This window comes from Melospiza melodia, chromosome 2, assembly GCF_035770615.1.
Source record: "Melospiza melodia melodia isolate bMelMel2 chromosome 2, bMelMel2.pri, whole genome shotgun sequence".
Lineage (NCBI taxonomy): Eukaryota > Metazoa > Chordata > Aves > Passeriformes > Passerellidae > Melospiza > Melospiza melodia.
In genome coordinates this window covers 67,497,109-67,524,903 of record NC_086195.1, presented here as the reverse complement: position 1 = coordinate 67,524,903, position 27,795 = coordinate 67,497,109, and the positions used below count along the sequence as shown (strand labels likewise).

The window sequence follows — 27,795 nt, the reverse complement described above, 5'->3', positions numbered from 1 at the left end:
ATCACTGCAGCAAAGAACTGGCTTTGTTTTCTACAAAAACATTTCAGGTGTTAAAAAGATACACCGCTTACATTGTAAACGTAAATTTTTGAGACTAGTGAGAAAGCAGGAGCCCACTGGCTTATAAAGCTGCTTAGTACATTGAACTTGATTAATTTTAAAAAGTGTGGGAAATGGCAATGGATAACAGAAGACCCCTTATAGGAACAGGAAAAAAAAGTGTTTAATATGCTATTCCGATTAATTCCCTGGAGGATTAGGTAGAGGAGTGTAATTAAGGTTTCAGATCTTTATGGAATGTTCCATGTTGTTAAACAAACAGTAAAAATCATAGGTATTCCTATAATAAAACTTAAAGAGATTTCCCATGTTGAAATAAACTTAATGTACAGTATCATATGGGAGGCGAGTATCTTCATATTTGGTAGGTTTAATGGGATTCAGGGATTATGTTATGGCAGAGCTAGAGAAGCCAGGTTATGATCAGAATTTCACCTTCAACTCTTCGTTTGTAATAGATTTATTAAGTTAAAAACAGTTGGCTGCTGCAGTTATAGTTGTGGTAAACTATCTTAACTTTTCTTAGTGAAATGATGCAATAAACACTTGAAGAGTCTTCTGTATACCATTGAGAGAAATATCTCCTTCATAAGTCTTTAAGGTAGTAAATATATGAGAGGGGTGGTTTGTTTTTTGTGCTGCTTCATTTATTTTTTTATATTACCACTATATACTGAAATAATGAATATCATGTTTGTAATGGCACTGAGATACAATTTGATAATGAATAGCAGCAAGTGGAATACTTGAAATTAAATTAAAGAGGATGAAAGATACCAGTAGGCATCTGTCTCAAGACTTGAAATGAAAAAAAAAAAAATTAGAACAATTATTAAAAAACTGGATAAAGAATATAGTACTCAAGTACTATTTTAACTGCCTAGAAATCTGCTAGGTAAAACTGACTGTTAAACATGGATCATCAAAAATGCTCCTAAGTTACACAGATGAAAAAATTTATTACGTGAGAAAAAACTAAATATGAAGAAGTTTTAATGCTTTTATATTTTAGTAGACAGGAACAAAATGAAAGAGTAAATGATGATGTCAAAGATGTCCACAATGTTCTGCTGTTGTTTGTTGCTGTTTATGTATCTACAGCCAGGTGTACTGGGCTCGCCCCATGTCCATTGAAATGAAACAAACATTTCTGGGGTGTAGCTTGTTAAACTTTGTTTTGATTCATATTTAGAGATGAGATTAGTTGCAACCTGAACGTGTCCATTTTTTAATTCCTTTGACTGTGGATGTTTTTAGACTTGTTCAGGAATGGATTGTCTACAATTAGTAAGATGATTGCATTTTTCTTTCTGGTTAACATGTAAAAGTAAGAAAGAGCTCCAGGGCTGCCTTTTGGCACTCTACAGGCAGTCACACTGACAAAAAAAAAAAGAGTGATCCAGCAGTGGACATGGAGGTAGCACCCAATTGAATAAATGCAAGACATAAAAGGATAAAAGGACTGAAATACTCTGATCAAATCCTGTCCAAATCTTAATAAGGATCTCCCAACTTCTGCCTTGAAATAACAAACTATGTCTAATTATTGAAAAACAGTGCAAGGAGAATGGGACATGGCATAAATACGTGCTTTAACTAAGAGAGTGAGATCTGACCTAGAAAAATGTAGGATAATAAATCTGAGAGGGAAATAATCTAAAGCACAATTATTAAGTCAGACAAAGATACCTGGAAAGTGGAAATGTCAAAGGAGGCCTTGGGGTTTTAGTGGACAGCAAATGATATATCTGCATGCTGCAATGCTAGAGGATTACAGAAAGGGAGGTTGTGACTTTGCTCTGTATGTGCAGTGCCGTCATTCCTTTGTCTATAGGGAGGTGATTTTTTTGCTGTACAGCAGTGATGAGATTGCAACTTGGATATAGTGATGGCTGTTGACAAATTGAAGGGAATTCCAAGAACAGCAGCAAAAATCATTAGGGGCTGAACAGCCTGACTTGGTAGGAAACAGAAAGTCATGCTCTCAGAGGATAAAGGGAAAAGATTGTTTCTCTTATCCCAAGGTGACAAAGACTGGCATGATGGGATTATGTTAAACAAAATAAATTTTGAACTGCAAAGCAGGAAGAAATTCCTGCTTACAGTGTGACCAAGAAATTGCTCATGCATATGGTCAACTATTTACACTGATAGAAGGAGATGTCAGCAGAAAAAGTTGAACAGAACCTAATTTGTTTCTGACATTTGTGCAGTTACCTCTTTTAAATTTAAATGAAATCAAATACAGTAACCTGTGTTTTCAAATTGTGCATTTTGTGTATCTGATGACCTGAGGTATCCTGCAAGTATCTGGTTTGTTGCTGGTTGTATTAGACATATAATTATGGCTTTGCATGAAGTTGTTTTCTGAACTTCTCTGGGAAGTAAACATTAACATTAATACCTTGTGATTTTCTTCCACCTTCTACTGATGTTTCAACACAGTGGTTTTTGATTTGATTTCAGCCTTTTAGCTGATGGGCTACATGTGTACGCCCTTCTGTTCAGCAGAGTAAGTTAATGTTTATCCAGCCGTTGTACAGGGTTTTTCACTGGTACTATTTTGTATTGTTGATATTGTAGTGGTGATACAGTCTTCAAAGAGAAAGTGTTTTCATGTGCAAAATGCTTTGTAAATACCAGAACTCATAGTGCAGGCCAAGTTGAGTGGGACTTCGAGAAACTTGGTCTAGTGGAAGGTGGCAGGAGAGGGGTTGGAATTGGGTGATCTTTATGGTCCCTTCCAACCCAAGCTATTCTAGGACCTCATGGTTTCCTAACAACCATCAAGAGCAGGGTAGAAATTGCTGATTTAAAGTGCTTTCCTGTGTGAGCCTTTCAGACACCAAAATTTTGTAAATACACAATTAGAAAAATATTCAACATGCCTAAGCTGAACATCGCAAGATGGTGGCATTTACTGAACAAAAATGCACCAATGTTTAAAATTGGAAGGAAGCAGTGAGCTATTTGCATTGAAAAGAAATTACAATCTCTCTGTCACTTGCACTGAGCTCAAATGCCTTTCTAATGTGTTATGTATTTTGGATTGTGTAGGGATGTATAGCATAGAGTACTTAAAGACTACTTGCTAAGAGGTTTTACTAAAAAAAATTATTTAGTCAATTAATAGCAGAAGATTTCAAACCACTAAGTCACTTTTAAACCTTTTGAGTAGGAGACTTCATCAGATGCTCCATAGAAGAGGGGACACTGCAGTGGCAGGGGTATGGATTAGTAAGTATTTTCTAGCCATAATTTAAATTATCTTGTGATGAGACTTTTTCACCACATTCCATTCATATTGGACTCCCTACACCACTAGAGTGTATGGCAAATAATAGAGGAATCTTGTTTCTTTTGCTGTTTAGCTCTGAAAAATTAATGGTGATTAACTTAAAATTAGTTGACAGGAAATAGAATCTTAATGCTGTTAGAACTTTAAACTATGGAATATTAATTCGCTTTTTTATCTCATAATCTGTTAATCTGCTTTAATATTTATGGATAATGATAGTTATTATTTTCTCATTATTTTTACTGACTCCTTCCTTCCCTTTGTCAGCCGAATCAGTTTCTTTAAGAATAAATAAACTCATTTCTGTAGGCATTTTTGAAGTGTGTATTTGAGAGGATCATCAGGTGAATGTCTGCCACATCATAAATTTTAGGTGTAAGCATCTCAGGAATTTCTTTACCCCACTACTATATGTAGGGCTGGAATCAGAACTGCTCTGGAAGGGAAGGAGGCAAGGGACAAGGATCTGCTCCACAGTTGCTCTTGCAGTCACACAAGCAGTAACTAGGGTGCACTGGGCAATGCCCTGAAATGCTTGCCAGCCTCCTACACCTTACAGTAAATCTGCTCCTTTACAAAGAGGTTAAAGGTTAAAGGACTTTGATTCACAGGATCCTGGCATAAGCTGAGTTGGAAGGGGCCCACAGGGATCCCTGAGTCCAGCTCCTGACCCTGCACAGCACCATTCCCAAGAGTCGCACACATTCCTTACAGCATCATGCAAACACTTCTTGAACTCTGTGAGGCTGGTGCTGTCACCACTTCCCTGGGGAGCCTGTGACAGTGCCCAGCCACCCTCTGGGTGAAGAACCTGTATCTTCTGTCCAACCTACACCTCTGCTGACAGAGCTTCAAGCCATTCTGTTGGGTCCTGTCACTGGTCACACAGAGAAGAGATCAGTGTTTGTCCCTCTTCCCTTCACAAGAAAGTTACAGACTGCAATGATTTAAATTCGAGTTCTGGCAGTCTTCATGTAAATCTGATCTGTACTTTCCAGTGTACTGTCATTATTTACCTGAGGAGTTACTGTAAAAAGGTGTTTCTGAAATTCATTAGCTTATATTTTAACTGAAAATCTTTTACTTATTCTAAGAGAGGGAACAAGAGGCTGTGCACAGAGTGTGCAAAGGGGTTCTGCAGCCAAGATGACTAGGACAAATTTAGTGGACCTCTTTCATTAGCTGTGAAGGTTATATCCCATTGACTTCTGTGGCACTGCACCAATGTAATTTAAAGCACAATTTGTTCCAGTAAAGTTGGATTTCATCTCTTGTTGCAGTCGTTCTAGCTTCTAAGCTGCTTAGTAGTGTGAAGAAGTGTCAAAGTTTTGCTGGTGTGATTGGTTGTTGTTTTAAGATTCTTTGTGCATTTACTTTCTGGTTCATAAATGACTATTCAAGGAAGGCAACATAGGAAAGGTTCTTTGATTTCATTTGATTATGGCTTGATTCCATGCCATGGTAATTCCTAAAGAAATGTCCTCACACATTTTACATGTCTCAAAATATTTAACTTAAAAACATTTCCTCCATTTTGCAGTTTGAAAGGTATTTTACTCTCAGTGATCTTGGAAGTCTTTTTTCACCTAAATGATTCCATGAATCTACATCTAGGCTCCCTCTGGGTTCTGGTTAGACTTAACTCCAGAGTTAGGTTTCACGTATAAGACAAACATATTCATGTGGAATACAGGAGAAATAATAGCTTTTCATAGATTTGGCCCAGTTAACTGTAGCTAAACTACAGTTTGTTTAACGTAAGTGAGAAGATAGTTCTTTCACCAGAAAAGGCCAGTTTATGCAGTTGGATGAGTTCTGGTAAGAAGAAGGGCATTTTGATGCTTTGGTTTCCTGTCTCCCAGGGCATATCTCTGCCCCATGTCTCTTTACTGTAGAACTGTAGAAATGCTGGCACCTTGTATACTCATAGTCAAATGCCATGAGACTTCCTAACATTAACTGAAAACCTAATTAATATTTTTTTAATGGTACAGGAATTCATCTGAATTTCACTGCTTTAAGTCTTTATACTTTAAGTCTTGACACAGACCAAATAGCCTTAAACAAATCTAGTAACTGTGAGTTCAAAACACTTTGTTGTCATTCAGTGCCAGAAAAGCAGTGCTGCCTGTTATATTTAGATGCAGACAGATTGAACTCTTGTAGCTGAACCAGTACCATGTGGTTTGGTCCCCTAGTTGAAGAGGTAGACCAGCTCCTGTTTTTGTTGTTGTCATTGCAACATTAACCTCCAGGAGGTTTTGTTTTATTGCTGGCCTATTCCCCAGATGACTGTTTTCAAGTGGAAGGGGAGGTAAATCTGACAAGAAGGCAATAATTCATAGAGAAAATGACAGCAATAATGAAATGCTGCAGTGGTGGAAAGATTTCCCCAGCAGAAATGTGCAGCCTGGCTCACCTGCTGGAAGTTCATTGTCTTCAGTGTGTCTCCTCCAGACATGACTTTGGCCCAGTGCAATTTTTAAGCATGAGAACACTTTGCTATTTCAAAGCTCTCATTTATTTGTAACATTGACCTGAATCTAAACAGTTGTTATGTGAATCAAATTGTAATATCTAATGACCCAAGTGCTGTAATATGAACATGCTGCCTGGGGAATTGCACTGTGTCTTGCTGGTTTGCATGGGTTGGTCTTCTGGCAAAGTCACAGGAAAATGAGAAGAACATTTCCATAACAAGGACCAAGGACTTAAGTAAACTTGGTTTTCCCTGTCAGGTCATTCACTCTAAGGAAATAGGTAGAGGGTAATAATTCTTCCATGAAACCAGGTAACAACCTTTTAATAAGCATCATTAAGTCTTTAGGTTGAAATGAGAGGCTATCCACCCTTTTATCCCATATTATATTGCCCAAATTCCTCTTTGCCATCCTCACTGTGGTTAGATGAAAGCCCCCTGTTTTCATATCGATCACTAAAAGCACTTTCCCCTCGTACCAGTTCACTGCATCACTTCTAAATGCGGTTCATCTGATCTCTTTTACTTTGGCTGCTGCGCTTTCAGGGCTACAAAAACTGTATTTTCAGACAGGTCTTGGAACCAAATGATCATATTTCTTACCTCATTCCAAGGGATAACATTAGGATCTTTGTTTAGGTGGGATTCAGAATAAAAATAAAGCTCTTTTTGCTTTCCCATGCATGCCCACACACGTGCACACCCATATGTATATACACCACTCTTTCTCCACAAGGGTTATTTGAACGCAGAACAGTAGACATCTGTGTATGTTTGTGCTTATTTCTTTTCAGTAACACACTTTCCAAATGCTAGCTGCTGAGGGAGTGTAACTGTGCTGAAATGTTAACCCATGTACAACCTAAACTCTGCCGGGCTGGGGGTTGAATGATTCTTGTAATTATTCTTTCTCACTGGCAAAGAAATGTTTCTCTTTGACAAGGAAATTAGTCAGGCAATGAAGTTTTTGGCTTAGGAGTTATGAAGAATTTACTTGTAAACAACTCTAAGCTTATGTTGCGCTGTTTGCCTTCAGTAACTTGCATGTGGCTGTAGATCTTCTCTCCACATGCAGTTTCTGTATGCATGGAATTTTACAAGCCTGGGACTCTTAGTGGAGCTCTTCCATGTCTGTTTTTTCTTCTCTTTTATCCCTGCCACACCAGCACAAAAAGTCCATATTCTAGCTTGAAGGAAAACTATCTGCAGTGATAAGAACCAGCCTCACATGCCAGATAGATTGGAAAATCAGGCTAACATTTTAGGGACTGTTCCTGCACTAAAGTGAAATGACAGGTGTAGACCCACATAACAGGCTGGATTTTATGAATGCACATCAGCACAGTATCTGCTGTGTTCAAAATATCCATCAGTGTTCAAAGCAGTCTGCAAGCTGCAAAATAAAAAAAGCCAAAACGTAAAGAAACAAAACCAAATACACAGAAAATTTGGTTTTTTTTTAATAATGTGACCTTTGCATAGTCTGAATCTGGCCAGTCATAAGCAGTGATTTCCCCCACTTTGTTTAAATTAATATTCCCTGTTTTAGTGTTCCCCAGCTTCATTTTATGGTGACACAGGCAGCACTTTCTCTGCTCTTTTCCTTGGGAGCAAGCAAATTTTAATATTTGTCTGTTACCTTGGATTACATTGTCAGTAAATGAGAACACTAACTCCTGGCAAGTCTTCACCCTCCTTTCCCTTCCATTGTCTTCCCATAAGATTTAATTGATTGGTTTCATCATATTCAGCTTAACCTTATGCAAGAACATGAAACAGCATATGGTTTTCATCCCAGAAAGATAATTAACCCCCAGGTGATTTCAGTCAAGTGGCAAGAAAAAAAAAATATAGGGAAGTTGTTTTTGGAAGGCACAAGAGAAGGAGGAAACAGGAAAATTATTAAAAAATTTTTAAATTATTAAAAATTATTAAAAATTAAAGCTCTGGTAGCTTTTTGAACTTTGAGCCCTGAAATCTCAGTTTTAGTGAACACACTCAATCCACTCATTATGAGAAGACTGAAGCATGTTCAGGGTCCCCTGATCATGAAATTGATTCCCTAGGGCATCAATGTGCACACTGCTCCCTACATCAGCTAGCCAGTTGCTTATTCAGCAAAGAACTCTTACTCTTGTTGGCAGATCACAGAAGCACCACCTCTCCCAATCAGTGTTAGGATTTAGAGAGTTAGTATTGTTCCTGTCTTCCCTTCGTTCCCTTAGGAAGACTAACTCCATGGTATTCCACTGGACCTTCACTACAAATTGTTTTAGTTGGTCTCCTCTTCCCATTGGCAAGTTATAAACTAGTTTTTATGTTTGTTCTGTCTATTTTATGCTTTTCTTTCTGCGACATTGCATCTGTGCTACACTGGCTGATGTATGATAGGAGAAGGGCTGTTACATTTGTACATCAAATTCTGTATCTGTAGTTTGCCCTACACAGTCAGAAAATATTTGTAGGCTTTACATCTAATAAAGGTCATCTTCTGAAATGCAGAGGTGCAGAAGAATCTTCCTGTGTCTGAAGACGGATTAGCTGCAATGATCTTTGCTATGGTTCATTTCTTTTGTAGAATGAAGAAGCTCCACACATTTGGGACAGGTTTACCGTTGCTTAACAAGAACTGTGAATCATGTCAGTGCATTGTAGCTACAGCATGGGAAATTTTTGAGCAGGAGTTGAGGTACTTGAAAAATTTCAGGGGAGTTAAGAAATAAATTAATAGTGAGAAGCAGGTACCTAAATGCTTCCTCCTTAGTCTGCCACCAACTTCAGAAAGGAAAGATGCAGAAAACCCCCACATTTTTCTTTAAAAAGTTTAAATGGGAGACAGAGCTCCAGGTGTGTCACTTGCCTGCTAAGGGTAGGATGACATGAAATATGAAGCTGTCAAGCAGAGAGCAGAACTGATCCAAATCTGACAAGTCTAACATATTGAGCTCAATAGTTTTGACTCCCTCCTCTCCAGTCCCATCAGCCATCAGGCTTACAACTCAAGTGTTTATGCAGCACTGGACCATCAGCAGTCACCCGTCTCCCATGAAATGGTCCTCACCAAATGCTGTGGAATGGCAGATGTTTAGTCCTGGAGACCCACACTGAAATGAGACTTGCTTGGTAGCACATCTCTTTCAGGCACTACTTAATTAAAAATCTTACATTCTCATTACTCCTACTTACTCTCACTGGCTTTCCTGCTGGAAGGGACAATTCTTCCTGCTGGAGGCCTGGGAGGGACAATTTTTATAAGTCATTCCTTCAGCTACCAAAAAGTCACAAAAAAAGAAACAAGGTGGTATATTCTGTCCTACACCAGGTGATTGCTCTTACATCTCTTTGTAAAAGCATCCCACACTCATTTGCTAGATTTATTTCCATCTTGGAGACTGAACACGTTTGAATGAGTGAGTCCTGGCAAACATTTCAAGCACCTGCCTTACTTCTGGCTGAATGCTGAGCATTCATACGGTTGGGCTGTTGCATGGTGTCTTTCAGGCTCTGAAATCTTGGATCTGTTGAGATGGTTCTCCTGCAGCTCCATGGGATGCTCCTTTTGTCACCAACCATCTGCCAGTTCCTTTGGCTATGCAGGTATAAAGTGTGCATGCCAGCGTGACTGGTGTCAGCACTGAAAATTCCCCAGTACTGTGTGCAAACAGAAGGCTCTGTTCCAAGTGTGAGGAAATACTGTATCATTCTGAGGAAAACTCCCCATGTCCCTTGGGGGAGAAAGAAAAAAATTATTCTCCTTCTTGTCAAGATCAAAAGGGGATAGAAGGATGGGGAAAATGTCATTTATAGTAGGATGAACACATAATTAGCTAACAAGCTGCATGGAGAGGGCTGTTGATAGCATCAAAATCTATGTATATCAAGTGCAGGCAAGGTAGCAGCATGTGACCACAAGGTAGAAATTGTGTTGGCAAGATGGACTTGACCCAGAAAATCCTCTTTGAGTTCCATGACCTATTGCATTATTACTTTTGAGCTCTTCTTCTATGAAATGGGTCACAGAACCATTTATTGGCAACTCAAGAAGTAGGTGAAAGCCAATTTTGAAAGAAACACTTTGTTTCCACAAGTTTTAACATGCGGTCAGTATTCCAGTAAAATTATCTGTGTTTTACTTTCTCCATTCTCATGCAGAGTTATTGGAGTGTATCACTACTTTTGTACTATCCATGCTGACGATGATGACGCACAAACAGTGTGCCTGGAATCATACTAAATATTTGCATGGCAGCTATGCCAAATAGGGTCAAATCGTTTTACAGAAGAGTTCACTTAACTGCAGGGGAATTCTGGATGTACCATACCAAACGGTGGCCACAGGTTACTTCATGTTCTCACCTGCAGGCAAGAAAATTGGCATGAGGGTCTCCTAGTATTTTATTCATCTTTGCGTGGTTAAACAGCTGGAAGCAGTAGCCAGTTACAAGTATTTTGGCTTTTGTGTGAGTACATGGAAGGGCCGTGCACTCAGTACAGAGCAGAATCTGAGGAATTCACTACTGTGGCTTCGTCTCATGGACTCAGAACTACAGAGTATCACAGAGGCTTGAAGGGAGCTTGGAGATCATCCAGTCCAACACACACTCCTCAAAGCAGTGTCAGCCACAAGAGCCCACGGATGTGTCCACTCACGTTTTGAGTGTTGCCAAGGATGGAGTCTCTGCAGCCTTTCTAGAATAAAGTGTTCCAGTGTTCAAGCACTCTGCCCCAGTCCAGAAGCTTTACAGGACTAATGTGTTTTTGTTTCTCTGTTGTTGATTCTCTAATACAGAAGACACATCTGCGTAGAATAATAATGTTTAGTCAGTAGACCAAAAAGCTCTCTTTGCCAGCCTACAGGTTACCAAGCCTGAGTCAGGGAAGTGTTCATAAATAATTGAGTTTTGTCAGATGAAGCAGTGTGACTCTTGGCCTCAGTATTATTTATCTTATTTAATAAAGGGTGTTCTGGGGAAACATTCAGAATCAAGAAGAGATTTGTTAATGCTGCAGGACGGTACCGGTATCATAGCCAATTAATGTGCCTGTTCCTACTGATGATAAGTGGATCTGTCGCCTGTTCATCTGGCATTGAGCCTTGAACCTTACATAATCGTTTTTGGCTATACCCAAGGTTTTTGATAGTTAATGTTGCAGCTTTTACAGGTCATCAGAATTTTTCAAGAAAGATAGATTTGGTAAATAGTAGTCTGCAGTAGTCTGGAAGTGGAAACAAAACAATATTCAGAGCATAAGGTCTGTAAAATGGGCCAAAACTCGTCTGAGGAAGAATCTTTTCAATTCTATTTCAAAATTTAGGGATAGGAAGAAAGAAATGTGTGACAAAAGAAAAATGCATCAAAGGAGCTCTGGTGAATCCAGGCTGGCTTAGCCTTCATGGGTTAATAGATAATTTGAAACTGCTGTTTTCAGTGGATCTGAAATTGCAGGAAGTGGTTTGAGGCCAAGAGGGAATAATGACTCCAGGAGACATAGTTTCTAGGGAGGAACTGAGGTCCTGCAATTCTGCTTTGGAGGAAACACAAGCCACAGAATGAAATTCCTTGTAGTTTCAAGGTTAGCAGAGAAGCTGATGGCTGGAAGAGAGAAATCTGAGGAGGGAAGCAGAAAATACGAAATTATCTCTGTGTGTCTGTGTATGTGCAATGTTGTGCCACATTGCCAAGCCTTTTGTCCTTTAGCCAAGAATCTGAGCTGAAAACCCTTTTTGTAAGGTCCTTCCAAAATGCACCACAGCTCTCCAATTCCAAGTATTCATGTTAGTTCAACATGGAAATGTTGGGATATGGGTTCTGAAATGTTTTAATGATTACTATTCTCAGATAGATAATGGACAGGCAGAAAATAGAGGGAGGCAGGGAGAGAGGAAAGGAGAAAGAAGCTCTGCTCATTTTACATTTCTCCAGATAAGAAGACAGTGATGGCCATGCACAACTTGCACCACTCTCTGCTACTTCTGATGGTTTTCTGTCAAAAGACTTACATCTAAGAATCATGGACAAAGAGAAAAGCACATCTTTACAGATTGATCCCACCAAAGCGGCAGAGGCACAAGAGTTAGCTCAGTCTAAATTTAATCTGCCAGTTTCCCTGGAGTCAGTGGAGAGAGGCACCTTCACAGGGCAATTCAGAGAAGGAATCTGACTGCAAGGGCAGCATTAACCTTTATGACTGTTCTGCTTTTGCCAAGAGTCAATGGGATCAATTCATAGCTGAGTGGAGAAGACTTATACCGGCTAAGAAGCAGTCCCAATATCAATAAAACCACCACAGTGTGTTCTCTGTATCACAGAACTGCCATATGTCTCCACTTATGGGGATTGGGTATGGGGCTGTGGAAGGAATTGCTTTTCTGGGCAGGTTAATGTAACAAAAAGCGAACCGCTCTGCAGCCATTAATCTCCCTAAAGCCCATAGTCTCAGTCCTCCTGTGCTGCGCTCAGTGCTGTGCTTCATTATGGAGTCTTTAAACACCTCAGCTAAAGAGAGAGAAAGTAATTTTAAAAGAAAACACAGCTTTGGCTCCTTTAGTTGGATTTTTTGAGAAGTAAGGTTTCTCTTGGGTTAAACTTCTTAGACTTTTCTAATTTTGTTTATATTGTATTACAAAGGCCAAGTTCTATTGAGTAGACCCAAAAAGAATGCCCAATATTAGAATATGTAATAAATCAAGATAAACTAAGGTATGTAAAATTGTGAGTTTTAAGTATTAGAGCATTTTGTTATTTTTGTTTTTCCTATTTCCAATTTAGTAATAAAATTGGATGGTCATGCTCTTATTTTTTAATAATAATCGTACAGTACTTTAGGAACTGCAGCTTCAACAAGAAAACATAAATGAATGCTTATGGTATAAAACCTGTTTTTATTTAATACCTCAGAGGTTTGGTGAAGGGTTGTTTGGGCCTTTTTTATCATCCAGAGGTATCCAATAACAATTTTCTTTATTTTAATTATGTCTGGAATATACTGCTCATTGTAAACAAAACACATAGTTATATAATGTGCATATTTTAGCTCAGGGATTTGAAGCAGTCTACTGGGCTAGGACACAAGCTCTATATTTCCATTTATTTTCTCATTGAATTTTTTCAGGACTTCTGAGATACCTTTGAATAATCTCAACTTTCTGTTGTGACTTTTTCTTTTCCTTATCAAAATAAAATTATAAATACATTTGTGGAGCTCTTGGTGGAGTAAAGAGTTACTGTTTCTGATAGTTGCTTCACTGCTGTAAATCAATATGCTGCTACTTACATCAGCCAGGCTACTATTTACCCCAGCTTGAACGTCTTCTCCTTCAGTTCCAATATTAACTCAGTTAAAAATAGTAGTTTTATATTTAAACCTCTGCTTCCTGAAGTGACAGTAGGTGGGCCAACTTGTAACATGATCAACATTTACAGCATTATCTCTACTGGAATTTATGCCAGCTCCTAGCAAGCAAAACATAGTGGCTTTCTGGAATCCCACTGCTTTAATTTTTACAAAAAAGCAATATTAATTAAAGAATGAAAAATATGAGGTCTGATATAGCATGCATACATGTGCATAAGTAGCATACTACACAAAATTTTTGGTGTCTTGTTATACAACTCATTCCCTGAAAATACCTGTGGAAAGGGGTGATTTGCTGGGCTTGTGTATGGGGAGTAGCAGTAGTGAGATGGGGGGAATCACAGAGTCCTGTTGTCAGTGTATAACTTGTGATTTAGTACAAAGTTTAATTTTACAATAAACTTAGAGATATTTGAGGTGCCTCAAGCTGTTTTAGATGCCCAAGCTTGTTTAAGAGACTGGCAGAGATGATGCAGGATTTGCAAGAAACCCATGTCTTTCTGGACAGCAGCTGAAGGACAGTCAGAAAAACGAGGGCATCTCTAGTTGCACTGGACAGTTTTATGTGGACAGCTGAGCTGGGCTGCATCTTGCATCTGCAGTCACAACTTTTCAAGCTATTTTTTGATAACACTGAGGGGCATGCTAATTGTGGCCTACCAGAAACTGTTGGCCCTTAGCAAGATCATATACTGGCTCATTTTCACTGCTGTGCCACGCATTTTATTAGTGAATGTTGTCACTAAACAGAGTGACATTACCCAGTGTGTCTCATGGTAAATATAGATTCAAGTACCTCTAAAACTGAGAGTTGTCTTCAAGTCCCCATTAAATATAGAGCTGCTAAAAAAAGTGCCCAGGACATTACTGAGTGAAGGTGTCTGAGCAATATGAAGTAAGGGACTGAGATGGTGATTTTGATGATGTGTGTTAAAACAGTTGGACTCATCCAGGTGTCAGACATAGAAGTGTTTCTCCTAAATTTCTTCCAAAAAAGCAATATAATCTGCAAAAACCTACAGCATTTTAGTGATATTTAAAAAATACCCCAAAATATGCTTTCTTACCAGCATTAAGCATAAAATATAGACAGAAAAGGAAGAAAAAATGCAGTTAGAAAGTTTGTCCCACGAAAAACATACTGCCTCTTTCTTCATGCTTAAACATGTGTGCATGCTAACTTAGGTCCAGTTTCATTCCATTCTGCTTGGAGCACCTTACATTTGATATACTCCTTATCCAGCCTTTGAGACCACATCTAATGTGTGAAGCCACCAATGGATAGTGGCATGGTGTGCATATCTTGGGCAGGAAGAAGCCTGGAACATGTTATAATTATTCCTGGGGAAATCAAAGCATGGGGAGGCAGCATGGACATGGCTAGCCAGTAGATATGGAGGTAGATACCCATTTATCCATATCAGTACAGACATTAGAGAAAGGTACCAGTTACTGTCTGATGTGATACCCTGGCTTCTGATGGAGGTACTCTGGCAGATAGAGGGAATCTGGGTCTTAGAATCCTGACAGCTGCCATGCAAACAACCTTTACAAATCCATGCCAGTCTTGTCTGACACTCAATACCTGGCTCCTTTTCTGTAGTGAGGATGGCTGGACCATTGCAGTGGCGCACTGATTTTTGTGGATGGTGATCACAAAAAGGGAATTGAGAAGAGACCACCCGAGTTATTCTGACACATGACTTCAGTGCTTTCTATTCTTAGACAGATGAGGATCTGAAATATGTAAGTACACTATCATTGTTTTTTAGATTTATTTGTAAAGATGAGTCAAAGAAGTACAACTCTTAATCTATCATGGGTGTGGTATTTAGACATTTATAATTTTCTTTTGATGTGTGTATATATTGGAGTTGATAAATCAAGATTGTTCTCATGATATTTTAAGCAGTGCTGTTTGTCTCCGTCCTTGTTTTTTTTTAAAGAAATGAAAAGAGCAAAAACCATGAAATTATATTTGCAGTGTCATTTAAATTTATTGTCTAATAAATAGTGATCACTTGGAAAATCCATTTTTTTGCTGTGTTGTTAAGAAGAGGTTTAACCAAAGTGATTGAATCAAGATGAGAAATGATCCCGGGTTCCTGAAGCTTGAATAAATGATACTGTCAGTGTTAATATGCTGGTCTGGAAGTTCATTTGAAGTATCAGAAATAACCTAAATATAATTTCATGGCAGCTTATATACTACTTAGTATAATTTATTCCATACCACAGAACCTCCATTCCCTGTGCTTTACCAGCATTTCCAATTCACCAAATACCTACCAACACTCATCTATTTACTCCTGCACACTCCCAGTTCAAGTAAAGATAGCACTTTTTTTCCCCACCAAATAAATTCTATATTGAAGTACAACTTTATCTTGACTCCCAACACGTTTCTTGAATGAGAGCAACCAAAATATCACGTGGATATACTATTTCTGATTCATCTAATGGTTTTGCAGAAGGTGCCTTTTAGATCTCTATTATCTCCCATAAAAAATGTTTGTGTGCAACAGTTAATAAGTAGAACTTGTCAGCTGCAGTGTGCTGTACCTCAGGTTTACAAATGAGTGTCCATCCCAAAACATTTCAGAGAGAACGAAAGAAATTTGAATTGTTCCTACATGCACCAAGACTTCAATGAGCCATAAAGACTTAGAAACCCAACTGGGTTTATTTCTACAACTTGAAGCCAGGAACACTGTACTTTAAACTACAGAAACCAGTTAACAAGATTTGTAATGTACTTATAAGGACAAGGCTGAGTCCTATGACACTTCTGGTTTTGAAATTCATCGCAGGAGAATTTTTACTCAGATAGGGTTCAGAGTGTAGCTTTATGTCTCAAGAATGTACTGATTCTCCTTTGGTTTTAAGCAATAAGCATAAGCTTATAAATGTTTTCTTCCCCCAGTCCAGGTTATAAAACATATTTCAGATTATTGTGTTTGTATTGTAATGAGACTACCCTGAATTCTTGCAGCTTCGGGCAAGTTTTTAAACATACATATTGTACCAGTGACAGGCAGATTGTTCTTGAAAGGTCTGAATTAAAATAAGTGTATTTAAAAGAATATTTTGATTTCTGACTGTAGTTGATTGGTAGAAATTGGTGTAACAATAGTGCCGTGATATCAAAACCCTTGTTCATTTGGAGGTTCCCAGAGGTATTGCAAGAAAAGGAACCATAGCCTAGGCATCTTCACTGCACTAGAGGGAGAAAACAAGGCTTTTCAGGACAAATAAAAAGTTGTGAGGCAATAGTAGAGCTCTCGCATTTCGTTTCAAAAAAGAAAATAAATAAAAAGCTTCTGAGTGGAAAAATGAAACTGTTGGACATTTTTGCAGCTGTGCAGATATGTAAAGGATGCTGATGCTGCCTTGAAGTATCTGCATAACTGTAGATAAAAGCTTTTGTATCATAATTTGTTCAGCAACTATCAAAATATCTCATTCCTGAAAGAAAATGCCCTCCTCATAAGTATCAGGACTTTCTTAAAGGAAGAAAAAAACCACTTGATTGCCAGAAATTGTACATTTTAAGAGACCTATCAACCTAACCCGGACTTTTTGACAGCTATGGAAACCAGCCAAAATTGTATTAAAAAGTGGTATTGTGCTAGGGGTAACTATGCCCTGTCAGATGTATTGCATATACCCTGCTGTGCGCATGGATATTTATGGATATGCCTATACAACGTCAAATCAAGGGGAAAAAAACAACTTACGGGAAGGTGAGCTAATATCTGGTTGTTCATGGCTAAAAGATACAGCATGAATGCATTGTCCTGGCAAATGAAAGTGAAGGACATAAATGAAAGCGTATTCCCATAGTAACTTAGTGGTTCAAGGACATTTATCAGTACTGCATATCTGCTGGAAAAGAGTGGATGGGGGATTCATTCATCTTAGTTCCCTGTGGTTGGTATCTGCTTGGAAATCTCATCCATTGCTACCTGTGTGGGGAACCCTGACTGCTGGGGACAGGTTGAGTTATTTGAACCATGCATCTCTCCACATGTCACCAGGAAGGGAATTTACATTTGAAATTGGAATTGGTTTATAACCTTGCAGAAGTGCACAGGAGTAATACAGGGATATTATCAGTATGTCTGGCCAGTTTTGAGTTCCTGTAGAAATGTTGCCACGTAAGGATCTCCTGAGCTACTCAGATATCAGTGTGATTAGCCTGGCAGACAGACCTTTGTATTGGGGAAGCAAGGTCAATGCTCCTGGGACAGCAGGGGACATAAAGATTCAATAATAATACCTTATTATTCTATCAAATGATATTTGCAGAGCGCTTCAAAATCATTGTGTGTAGGACAAAGAATGCTGTATATATAGAGGAGTAAAGGCTGACATTTCCACGGTGCATGTAATTAACAGAATTCCATGCAAGTTTGGGCTTTGGAAGAAAAATAATCTTTGGCTGCACGCTCTGCTTGTAGGGCTTCCATAACAGACACACAGGGAGCCACTGTAAGGCATCTACAGAATCAAGGCTATTGCTTTGCTGGTGCCATGTCCTCAAAGACCCTGAGGTTCAAAGACCTGTTTCTACAAGGTAGGGGGTTCATGGAGGTTCATGGAAACATACAGTACTTGATAATTTTTGGTTTTATTGCTTCTCAAAGCATCTCTTCACCTAGCTGAATTATGGTAGAAGCTAGACTATGTCTAGGTAGGAGTATCTTCCCTGAGCCAGTTTATGGGAAGTGTTGTGATTCCTCTTGTTAAGGGATGGTCAGTTAATTAGCATGGTTTTTCTTGGTTTCTGCTATGAAATTCACTTTTTTTCTGATGCTTCTGGCAGTCCTTCAAGTTACCCAGACTGCAGATTAACGCACTACAAAATAAAGCACTTGTTGCTCCATGTCAGGGTTCACCTCTGTTATGCAAAAGGGACACAGGAGATGATCTCAGATAGTTACCTGACCGTGCCCAGACAATGTTATTTCACACATTGTACCCCTCTTGGTTTGTTCTCTCTGTTATCACACTGCAGTTTTGGGTCCTGCTCAGCAGTCAGAAGTTAAAGGCAGTGGTGTGGCCAGTGTGGAGAACACAGGGCTGAGCTGCAGTAATTTTACAACTACTCTGGATTTGTAAGGGTTTGATAGATTATATCAGTCTATGCCACACATTTATACAATGAAATTAATAAGATTGGCTTACATTAGAATAAAAATACCCCTTGGCAAATGCGTAGTTTTATTATATATTTTTTCTGTTAATGACGTATTCTTTCCAGAAAATGGGCCCAGTATGGGAATAGATATAGGTATACTCAGACCCTTGAAGCCTCCACTATGCAAATTAATTTCCAGTACGCTGGAATATAAAAGTACACTACCTCTTTCATTAGGCATGGATCATTTCTATAATGAATAGTTGACATTGCTGCATGATAATTTATCAGGATTTGGGAAAGGCATAGAAGGCCAGCAAACTTTCAGATAAATTTGATTTTGTTTTTGGAGCTGGGACAAAAGAAACCATATTTGCTGATGTGTGGAGTAATTTTTACCTCAGACATAAACCTGTTGGAAGAACTACACTATGTGAAGTGAGGCACAGAGTTCTCCTCGAAACCAAAACCAGCTTTGTAAACTGAATATTTTTAAAGTAATTTAAAGATTGACAATGTGCTAGCTTCAGGTTTGAAGTCACTATCAGTGACTTCAGCCTGTGAGAAAAAAAATTGTATAATAGGTGCAAAGTGGTTAAAGAAGGAAAAATGGCCAACAAATTTTTTGAAGGTTTTCCACATAAAGGTAATCAGGTATTTGAATAGGTTGACCAGAAAAGTTGGGTAATGTCTACATGTGGTGACTTTCAAATAGTGGGGCAGGTTCTTGATCCACCTACTATATCTGGTCAAACTTGAATTATTTTGTGATTCTAGGAAGAAAGGCCATCAAAGATGAAAGTTCAAGTTAAAATCTGGAAAGATAATTTTTTCAGCATCCAAAGGCATCTCTGTAACTTTGGATGTCTTAGTGGCTCAGGGTTTTTTTCTGTTTTTTTGCTTCCAACAGTGAAGGACAAGGCCACCTTCTCTGACAGCCCTTTGAAACAGTGTGAGAAGAGGTCAGATAAATTTGCTGACACTCATAATTAGCTTCAGCTAAGCGTTAGCTGAAGTTCCCTTTCTCCAAGTTATCACTTTTGTAGTGGGGACTAAGCACTGGTCTTTTCTGCACTAGATATACCCATGTAAAGTAGTGGGATGAGATTCTTAGCTGGATACTTTCCCATCCTTACAGGTTCTCTTCATGTGTCATGTCATTGGACTTGCTGTACATGAGCAATGAAGGGAGCTGTTATCAGTCCCTTCAGAATATTCCTGTTAAGGAGGAGGTTAATCCTTCTGGGTCCTCAGCTCAGGCTGTTCCTGACAGCAATATGATGGACACAGTAGACAAATCCAAACTGCCTGAAGAGTAAACATACGGGCCAAAGGGCTTCTCCCATTATTAAATTTTCCTCCCAAAACCACTGTGATTTGCTTCAACATCAAGCAAGACAGCCAGCCAACAGATAGGTCATACAGACAATGCTTAGATACTCTGGAATTCTCCTACCATCTGCTTCCAGCTTTCTCATCTCCACTCAGTTCCATCCTTTTATCCTTACTTCCTTTTCTACCAATGACATGAGGGGGGGAAGCACGTTTTTCCACTTGCCTCCTTGTTTCTGGACTAAAAGAAGGCAGGACTATAGGCAGGAAATCACCAGTGTGTGTATCAGGACTGAGATTTGCGAAGAAGGCTCCATAATATCCGTTATATCTATGCCGTTCTCACAGGTAACTCTGCACTGAGCCAGAAGAGCAATTTCAGGCTCTTCAACCCTCACAGGTATGATTCCTAAATTGGATATGCTTCTCAGGTTTTCCTGAAGTTGGATCTAAGTAGTCAAAATGTTCTTTTCTTGGCTACTGCTCTGTTGCACACTGTATTTTCCTCCCTGACTCTGATCTGTGCTATTTTTGGTGGCTCCAGCTGCTATATCTATGTAAGATACATCTTGAAAGGTGTTCTCCTGCCTCTCCAAATTCACACCCTGCTGCACGAGTCCTAATTTACCATATTTTAGTGAAACATACACAACTACAGGCTGAAGGGTGTGTGAAGTATAGGATTGTCTGAGCCACGATCTTCTGCTACGTCAACTTCCACTGCACTTGGGTGGCCTTCAACTGATAGGAGAGATTTGAAGTTTCATACTATTAGAATAGTTAAGGAGGTTTTCAAAGGGAGAAGATTTACTGCAAATATTGCAAAGTAGATCTTTGAAGCAGTTTTCTGAGTATTTTTTTTCAACACCTGTGTGGCTAGATAGCCCAGTCCTCAGTGTATCAGCAGGTACAGCAATTATGTATTTTAAGCTGGTTCTTAAAAAGGCACCCAGCCCTGTAAACTTGCCTTTATCCTTTGCATATAATAAGGATGCAAGACCTTTTCACCTGCTTCTTATCTTCCTATTGCAGATAGGGCAGGTGGGAAAGAGGCCTTCTGCTACAAGAAGGTGAACTCTGAATTTGGTACGTGATCCAAAGGACAGAAGCAGTTAATTCCTCTGGTCATCTTCTTTTCAGTAGAAATGGCTTTTGAAAACAGAATTTAATGAAATCCAATGTCCTTTTCATAAAATATTTGAGGGAAATCTTGTATGATACCACTTGTCAGTCAGTCCTGTACTATTGCTGTTTCTTCCCCCCCGCCATCCCCCTCTTCTCCCCTTCCCTTTTTTCTTTTAACTGACATCTGTCTGGAAAGGCACAAACAAATCACAAGCTGGTATCATAACTAGGATATTGTGGAACTCTTTCAATCCTTCATTTTTTGTGCTGATAAAGATAGATAAATTGCAAAGTCTATATTAATAGGTGCAAGGGGCAAAAAAATGAGAAAAGCTTCAAAAGGCATATGCAGAAACAATTCTGGAGTATATTGAGAGGATTCTTTTTGAAATCATATTTACCCTCTTACTAGTAAGTTTTAAAAATAGATGCCAGGTACTGCAAACTCTAAAATCATCATAAAATTAATTTGCCTTTTCTCTACAATAAGTCAGACTCAAGATAAGGATATACTTAACATTTGATGTTCCCTTTCCATTAAATAGTGATGATATTTCTGGCAGTTCCCAGTGTTTTAGCTGAAATTTTTAGTGTTTTAGTTATATGCCTAGTACTTCTCAAAAATCAAGTTCAGGACATGTATAAAAATCTGTAGTAATTTTTCCTACTAACTCTGCCAATTATTTCCATTTCACTATGGAGTGAAACATTAAGTTATTTTACATTTACTAGCATTCCTGTAATCAGTTATACTGCACTTATCTAGGACCTCTTATGAAAATTTCCCATCTCTTGAAGTGTTCAAGGCCATGTTGAGAAGGACTTAGAACAACCTGGTATAGTGGAATGTATCCCTTCCCATGGCAGGCATACTGGAACTAGATGTTCTTTAAGGTTCTTCATCAACCTATATCATTCTTTGATCCTTTATCATCTGTGATAGTTTATCACACTCAGTCAACCTCACATGGCTTCACACCTGGCTTTAGCTGCTCTTTCAAACCATCAGTACACAACCTAAACAGGAGTTCATACAGATCCACCTTAAGTACCTCATGCTGGTTGTGTAACAATAGGTGAAAGTATGTGTAGGTCAAAGGATTGCTGAGCATCTTTAGCAGAAGAGTTATTATGCACAGCAAAATGATTTTCTTTTTAACCTGTGCAATAGTATCTTTGATGACGGCATTTTCTATGTTAGAAGGATTCATTTTAAATTCAAACATTATAGCCCATCAGATTTATAAACAACATTTGTGAAATAATAATAACTCCCTGAATGTGTTTTTTCACTCAGGAGATTGGACACTGATATTGAACGGGTGTCTTTTTTCAGGATCTGGTGGTGATAGATGGCATACTTTTTGCTGGGGTATTGATGTACAGGGAGCCAGACTGACCAATGGGTTCAGCACACATAAAGCCTGGATGTTCCCACTGCCAGTGTAGAGTTGTATAAGAGGGCATGGACAGATATTTTGCTGGGAGGTTCTTAAGTTCTGAGTTTTGTGTTTTCTCTTCATGCATGAGTGGAGACGTGAATAAATCTGAAGCCTTCAGAAGACCTGTAAAAATATATACAAATAAAGAACATGGAAAGACTTAAAAATTTCATCAGGTTTAAGTATCAGCAAGGATAAATAACTGGACATCATCAGCTCTGTTTTGTTGAAGACACTTGAGATGGCAGAACTTTTCAAGAGAAGAAATCTGGCTTGAATCAAGTGTTGCCACAAAATATTTAGAAAATACTATTTGGTTTTAGAGTGAAAACTGGAGCACCTTTTTTTTCCTCTACTAGTCACTCATATGTTCAACTTTTCAATATCAACATGGAATTAAGTCTTTGTTCACTGTGTCTGCACAGTGACCCTTCCAATTTCTGCTAATTTTCAGACTTAATCTTAAAAACTGAATTAAAAAAATAATAATAAATAAAAAATAAATAAAATCTGAAAATAAAAAATAAATAAAATAAATGGATCATTCTTTCATGGTATGACTGGGAAAAGTCTAGATGAGACCGTAGTACATTTTGACCGAGGGTTCTCTGCCCTTCATAGATGTGATACTTACATTGTACAACTGTAAGTGAAGACTTACATCTCTTTCCAATGGGAATAATTCATTACCAGTATAAGTATGCCTTATGTCACTGCTGCTGTTCTTCCCCTGTTGTAAAGGAAATATGATGCACAGAATCCTGATGCTCATAAATTCATAAATGAGTTTAATTGAAAACTGAGTTCTACAATACTATAGCCATTCAGGTTACTAACTGCCCTTAAAAATGACCAAGGCATATAGGTAAAGAAGTATGGTCTTGGCTTTTTAAAGCCTGGAATAGTGGCTTTAAAAAGCCAAGACCATACTGCACAGTTCAGGAAAGAAGGCAATGATGGTACGACACAGTCCTGTAATCTCATCAGGGAGCTTTAGCTCCATATCCATTTTATAATCATTTAAAACCACAGCTGTATAATTGTTTTGCTAAAAAAAAAAGCCAACCCAAAAAGCCCCCAAAGTTCTTTCAGGATTCAAGATGAATATTTGGGCTACATTAGAACACATGGTCTCTAGAGAGAGACTAATATACTTGTAGCAAGGCAACATTTATTTTGCCATGGAAATACATACAGCCACATGCCTGTTCTGCTGGTGTTAAGGAGAGTATGGCATAACTGTGAAAAGGACAAAGTGGCATTTGGATTTGACTGGTTGCAAACTATAACAAATCTGAATCTGAGTAAGTATTTAATTGTATGAAACCACTGCTTGGCCAGGCCTGTCAGCAGGTTTGGTTTTATTTTATCAAGCTTCATGCCTTAATGCTGCTGATAGGCAGGGAAAAAGTGAAAGGCACCAGATCCACAGTACTGCTGGCCATCGAAAAATGATGAGAGCAGACCTGAGAGAGATTAATTTGTAAAATAAAAGATGAAAAAATACATCTGAGCAGGAGGGACAACACAGAAAAGAGGGGTAAGAGTGAAGGGAAACAAGAGGGAAACAGCAGGTAGAGCAAGAGCAGAGCTGAAATGGTAGGAACTGTGGCAGCATAGTTAGGGGGCTGAGGGAAGAGAAGAGCTGAATTTCTACCTAAGTTCTGAAGCTGCTTTTCAATAAATGAGCATATGGAGTACATCAAGATGAAGAAACCTACTTTCACCTTCTGTTTAACAGGCTCCCATTGTCTTAAACCTGTGTTAAGCCTGGCAGTTCATATCCTTGACCTTTTCTCCTGGACACTGACTAATCACAACTCCTTGGAGCCAACACTTTGCTCCTTCAGTTGCTTGCAGATGTTCCTTTAGGAAAGTGTGGAAGCAGTACTGGCACTGGTGATAGAAACTGATCCCTGAGGAAATACCAGTAGTACTGTGGGAAGGGTGTTCAGGCTGATGGCTGAGTTGCAGGGACACACGCATCAGCCTGGGTACTCCTGGTTCATAGTAATGACTCTTTGTTCCAAAGAAAGAGATATTTTGTTGGTCTTCTCTAACTTTTTGTTTTACATGTGTGCTAAAATGAGTACCAGACCAGCACAAGAAGGGAATATTGACAAATCAGTTGCTACTCCATCATGGAGTAATACCAAGCAGACTCTATACTTGTTATTCTAATCACACCTTCAATTCACAGTGACAGATAATTCTCAGAGGGGAATTAGCCTAGACAATCATGAAAAATAGGGTGATTAGGACCATGTTTGACTTCAAAGTCTATTTGATGGGACGGACTAAAACATTGGTCCTGCACAGGACAACCCCAAGAATTATACATTGTGACTGATAACATTGTCAAAATGCTTCTTGAACTCTGGAAGTGTTCTTGGTTATGTGTCCATTTCCCTGGGTAACTCAATATCTTAGTCTTAATTTTACAGGCTGCTCTTATTTAAATGGAAAAGCTTACTTGCAGCAGTTTTGCCTTAATAGTTTAGTAGATTATTTACGAATATAATGTCATGTCTGGACTCTTGGAGGTTCCTTAAAAATTTGATTTAATTTTTCCTTTGTTATTGAGAAACATCTGTCCTGAAAACTGAATTTTAAAGAAATTTGAAGCACTGTTTTCACTGAATTAGGACACAAGGCATATAGCTGCAGGAGTGCTCCACATTTCCTTCTTCTACAAAATGCTTGGATACAAAACAAGCATCAATAATTTTGCTGGATGTATTGCACAGAAGGAATTTAGCTTTAAAAAGACAAGTAAAATTAAACTTACAGCTCTGGGAAGAATGCCAATCTTTAGTATTAATAATTAATTCCATTGTTTTTAATTCAGTTATAATTACATAAGTTGATTTTTCTTTATTGCTAATTAACAAATATTTAATTGCTTTAGCAATTCAGTAATGTTCTTGATGACAAAATATTTAAAAGAGGATGCAGTACAGATTGGCTTTAAGGGATTTTGAAGGGTTTTTTTTCAAATTGTAGTTACTTAATGCCAACCAGCACTTACAATCTGCAAAAATCCCTTGTTTGTAGAGAGGCTGTGTCTTGAAAAATAACTAAAGGTTAATTATTGAATCTATCTCAACTATGGTAAGTCATATATTAAATTAAAAGCCTGAATAAAATCCCCACAATTCCAAGTGACCCGGACAATTAGATCAGTAACCTAATTTAATGGTTTCATAATTTCAAAGATTTTTGAGGTCACAGAAACCACTAGCTTTTCCACCTTGACCTTCCATTTAATGGAGGTGATGGAATTTCATTCATTCCCAGCTGGAGCCTAGCAACTTCTGTGGACAACTCTTACCTTCTGAAGATGCACTGAGCATGATAAGAGACTGAGATCCCATCACACAACTGTGCTTTAGTGGTCACGTGTGTTCACTATTAATATTTAATTCACACTTTTTTCTAGTATGAATGTGTTCAACTTTGCCTTTCAATCTTGATTTGTGCCTTTCAATACTAAATAGAGTGTACTTTGATGTCTGTCTTCTCCTCTTGGATTTATTTGTGCATCCAAAGTTTTTCTCTTCATGTCTTTTCCAGTACTTTTACTTTTCTTGGCATTTCATTTACTTGGGACAGGGTAAGTTAACTGATCAATTTCCTATTGATTTCAGGCTGCTTCTGTTTTCGAGCAAATGCATGGCAAATTCTGAGGACTTAATTTTTTTCAACATTTTTCTTAATTCTAACTTGGGGAAATAATTTCAGTTTCTCTCACCACTGCTCTTTTCTTTACTAAGACCTGCTGTTTAATTTTGAATTCCTGGACAATATCTATAAATTAAAATAAGGCCCTTCCTTGTCACACAGTCCCAAACAAAAGCCTGTCAGTTAAAAAAAATAGATATATTTATGGGTCACCTGCTCTGCTCCTACAACTGCTGATAACAAGCAGATGGGAAGAAGCTTACTTTAGCCAACTTTTGTCTTTCAGTCCAAGTGTTTCCCATTATTGTGTATAGCTACTGACCCTATAAGAAAAGAATTCTTTTCTGGTATTTCTGTGTTAGAACCACAAGAACTGTGATTTAATAGATGTGCTTATAGCACATTATACATTACAGGCGTCTTTTCAAAGATTTCAAAGCCACATCTTGACAGTTTCATTTTTTTAAAAAGGTGCCTTTAATAACCGTTTCTTGCTGACTTAAGAAATGAGGGAAGAAAGTGTAACTTCAAAGTGTTGGCAAAATAATATGAATTATACAAATGTAGTTGTAAAGTTGTTTCCAGTTACAGTAGTAGTAACTCGAGACTGATAGCTGGTTTCCTCTTTTGCAAGTGTTTCCAATTTAAAACGTATCTTTTGGAGTTGTTCCATGCTGTGTTGCTATTCTAGAACAAACCAGTTCATTCAACTGTATTTTCTAAAATTATTGGAAGCAAAACAATCAACAATACAAAAAATACTAATGAGTATAGCAAGTAATTAAGATACTCCCAGTTCTTTCAGCTAAAGTGCTAAAAGGCATAATTAACACAAGTGGAATTGAAGAGATCTGTAAAAATTAAAATCTGAACATCGTGTTGCTCAACACAGGGTTGATAAACCTACCAACAAGTTTTACAGATATACTGTCATAGGCAGAGATGTTTTTGCCTGCTATGCAGTATGGCAAAGTAAAAGAAGGTAATGAAAGAGATTAATATTTAGTAGTTAATCATACATTATTAATAGCATTTAAAGTGGCATTAATTAGGACCCTTGCATACCTTTTCCCATCACTCCTCTATGTTGCTGATCAGACTAATCATGTAACCTTACTGTACCATTGTCCTTTGACCAGATGCATAATTATTAATTATTATTCTTACTGTTGGCACTGGGACAACTAGACTTCCCCTTCAGCACTGCTTTCACAGTTGCAAAATTTTGAACTTATGCAAATCAATCCATGGACCCCTGTAGGTTTTATTCTTTTATTCTCCTTTTTCTCCCCTAGATTTTTTTCCCCTCTTGTGCATTTTCCTTTTGTTGCTCTTTCCTTCTTCTTGTCTTCCAATAGCAAGGGTGGATTTCTAACCTTGGGAAAGGAAGACTTTTGGTGATGAGGACACTTAAGACTAGGCACAGATTATCTGCAGTGATTGTGAAGTTTCCATCACTCTGAGAACAAGTAAAACAAACAGCTGTCAGGCATGACCTCCCTCTAGTTTACCCTGCCTCGGGGCAAGGGGAGGATCTAGATGACCTCTAGAGATCTTTTACTAGGTTTCTGTGATGGGAAATAAAGCAGGTTGGGCTCACCCCAGCTCATGATTATGACCTGATCTGTCCCATGCTCACGTACCTTGCAGTGCTGTAGAAGTCCAGGGAGCATCCTGACCTTGCCTGAAATATGGTGCATACCTGCCTGTAGATATGTGCTGTGACACAAATGTGCACAAAACTGTAAGCTTGGTGTGGTGCTTGGGGGCATGGTTTGGTGGTGGACTCGGCAGTGCTGGGTTAACAATAGCTGGACTCAGTCATTTTAGAGATCTTTTCCAAACCTAAATGATACAATTCCATGGCTTTTCCCCCTCGGTC

At 38.4% G+C, this 27,795-nt stretch overlaps 1 protein-coding gene across 10 annotated transcripts in view; it reads left to right on the top strand.

Annotated features, from left to right (window-relative positions):
* Positions 1 to 27,795, top strand: part of TENM4 (teneurin transmembrane protein 4) — a 589,980-nt gene that overhangs the window by 77,959 nt on the left and 484,226 nt on the right. For all 10 annotated transcript variants that reach the window (XM_063148730.1, XM_063148734.1, XM_063148732.1 and 7 more), the window contains exon 2: positions 14,797 to 14,939. The gene's annotated coding sequence lies outside the window, so the exon portion shown is untranslated. The remainder of the gene's footprint in view (positions 1 to 14,796; positions 14,940 to 27,795) is intronic.